Source organism: Aythya marila (assembly GCF_965140915.1).
Source record: "Aythya marila genome assembly, chromosome: 1".
Lineage (NCBI taxonomy): Eukaryota > Metazoa > Chordata > Aves > Anseriformes > Anatidae > Aythya > Aythya marila.
This window is the reverse complement of record NC_139042.1, coordinates 11,390,055-11,393,508: the sequence shown is the minus strand read 5'-3', so window position 1 is coordinate 11,393,508 and position 3,454 is coordinate 11,390,055.

Genomic DNA, 3,454 nt, shown 5'->3' with positions numbered 1-3,454 from the left:
GGGATCTAATCCTGACTGTCCTTACATCTTCTGTAAGAAATATTTTTATCTAAAGATAAATCTTCCTAATTTCCACTGACAAGCTTTTAATGGATAGGTGCCTTAAAAAATAGACAATGTCAGGTCGTCCACTTATGAAAAAAAATAAGGCTCAAACACAGCTTGTTGAAGTACTAGGAGTGCATGCCAGCGTGACTAATGGCACTTTTGTTCACAAAATACTTATTAATAAATGAACAACCTGACATAATGTGGACATGTGCAGGAGAAGATACAGATTGCTGAAATGATCCCATCCCATGAACTGAGGAACTGGGTAGCTCTCCCACGCCAACACCCAGGACTCTTCACCTGAGGAAAATGCAGTTTGTCATTAGGATTTCTTGCTGCAAGTAGACGAACAGATGATAATATTTTTGTGTGGAATTTTAAAGATCAATATGGAATGAAAAATAACATATCTGAAAGGGGAGATGATTTTAGTTTTGAATTATAGTGATCCTGTACATTTAAATAAGAAACTCTATTCTTCACTAAGTAACAAATTTAGCTATTGTGTTTTGTTTTTAAATTATTATTTATTTTAAAATTTCGTATGCCCTTAAAATAAAAACCCATGCCCTGGACCTTTTCAAACCTCTGAATACAAAGGGATTTCCTGAAAAAGTCCAATTCTTTGGCTGACTTCATAGACAGCATGAGGGTTAACCTGTGCTCCTCATATCATTTTGTTTAATTCTTATTCCAGGAGTATTCCAGACATTTCAACACAAACCACAGCACAGCAAGATACTCCTGAGCACACCAAAGCCACTGGAAGCACTTCTGTTGATTTCTTTCATCTGCTCTTGTTCTGTTTGCAATAATCTGGTTCCCAGAGCAATGTCATATCCACATAAAAACACTTATGTAGTGATGACAACCATTCACTGAGGGGAATACACTCTGAACTTCATTAAAAGATGAATTACAAGCTTCCTTAAGATAGATATAATGCTTCCCCTATCTTTTAAAACACAGTAATTGGTGTATGCTTTGATCCACGGGTTAGAAGCTAGTTGGACAAGGCTGAGCCTTAATACACAAGCCTACAGAACAAGCCTAGCTGCAAAAAAAACCTGAAAGGCAGGCTGACAAAATCCTTGTTGGTGTATGAAAGGTTCAAGCTATCACTAATTTCCTTCAGCACATTAGAATAAACTGCATTTCTATGAGAGCAGAAGCCCTTCAGTGGAAATGCTTTTTATGTAGAGTTCACAGAGATTTCTTAAGCAGCATTATTAGAAGAGTATATAATATACAGTTCCCATGGATCAAGGTAAATCACAAAATATAATTAAAATCCCTTACACCAATTCAGGGAAGGGCAATCCAACTGTAGATGCCTGTGAAGTTCGACAGAGAGGGAATCATACCACCATGGAAGTACACAAGTGTTGTACACAATGTGAGTTGAGATGACTTAGGATGGGATAAACCATCTGCATAAGACTTCTCCAGTGCTTTCCTTAGTCCTCTCCCACCCTTTGGGGCCACACAACCGGCTTACACAGTCACCAGCAAGGCTAGCTCTAGATTTCCAAGCAGGTGTTAACACAGTGCATTCACTTCCTTGGGACACATGCACAAAGCTCAACACAGCATTTAGAAACCAGTGAGCTAACTTGGTACACTCCTGTGTGTCCCTGTGGCACAGCCTTCCTGTACCACTGCGCACATCTTGGTGCCCTTGCGAGTCCTCCATCCACACCCAGCTCGTGGCCAGGGTGGTGGTGCTGAGCCGTGCCAACAGGTGCTTACCAGCTGCCATTGAATCACAGGACCACAGCATGGTTTGGGTTGGAAGGGACCTTAAAGCTCACCCAGTTCCACCCCCCTGCCATGGGCAGGGACACCTCCCACCAGCCCAGGTTGCCCGAAGCCCCATCCAGCCTGGCCTTGAGCACCTCCAGGGATGGGGCATCCACAGCTTCTCTGGGCAGCCTGTGCCAGGGCCTCACCACCCTCTGAGTGAAGAATTTCCTCCTAACATCCAGTTTATGTCTCCCCTCTTTCAGTTTTAAACCATTTCCCCTTGTCCTATCCCTATCTGACCCTTCTAGAGTGCGTGGCTCTAATGCCATTTTCCCTTCAGGAGACCTCAAAACCCAATCAGTACCCTAGATGATGAAATCATAATAGATTTCTTAATGAGGACTGAGCCTAGAATAGCAATGAGGCTTCCTGTGGCTTGCACATACTGATGAGGAAGTCTAGTTGATGCAGGCATGATAAGGTTAGATAACTAATTAGTCCACAGTGCATGACAGTAGAAATTATTCTTATCAGTTATATGACATTCATTATTTAAAAATAAATATTTAGATTGAGTGGCTTCCTTCTTAGAAAGTTGTAACTCACATAGAAGCCACTGTACGCAGCAGACGGTGGTGGTGGTAGAGTTAAAGCCCTCTTTACCACCTCAGTCTTCAGAAAATCACTCGTGACCTGCTTGATTTCTATCTTCACGGTCACACAGCACAGCCAGGTCAGCCTTTGCTCACAAGCTCATTAAATCACGCTATAGGTCTAGACCTAAACTTGGTATCAAAATTCCTACTAAAAACAGTCCTACTGAAAAACTACCCACCACTCAGTGAGAGAAACAACACACAGACCTAACCGTCTGCTACTAGAATAAGCATTTTTACTCTTTCCCTGTGCAATGCATCTTATTTTACAAGTTTTAAAACTCACCAGGAAGCTAAGAGCTACTGAGTGGTGTTACAAGGCAAGAGCATGCAGAGGAGCTAGTTGCTACTCTCCCACATTTGGAGAACTATTACTATCGAAGTGATGGAGAGGAAGAAGGCTCAAAGGATGGCACAAAGCAAACCTGCATCTCCACATTGCCATTTTACTTACTTTAAAAAGTATTTAAAAAAAAAAAAGAGGGATATAATTGTTTGTAGAAAGTGTGTAGCGATAAACAGGCTAAAGATGGACCCTTTCCTTATTTCTTAAATCGGAATTTAGCTCATCTTTTTAAAAGGGCAAAATAAGGTAGGAGCAGGTATACTACTAGAAAAGTAGATCTGAGCTGGGCAGTTGCTGTAATATATCTTAAAACAGCAAGATACAGCTGAAGAGCTCAAATGTGCTGAGACTCTGGCCATATTTTTGACAGTAAATTGCTAGATGGGCTATCTTTCATGTGTTGATGTTTTCTCAACAGTTTTTAAAGGTTAAATACATTTTGAACCAGAACTGTCAGAGCAAGATCAATTAGTTTTGAGAACAAAAAATAAATGAACACAATTTTAACCACTGTGCAAAGAGTTCGCCCAGGTTTTAGCATCAGGCTGCATGTCCTGCACTGAGGTTTTTCAGATGTCAACACGTGGCTGTTCCTGGAACCCCCAGTCACTTACACTGTTGTAGTTTACAAGTTAGTTTTATTTAAATAACCAAGAAT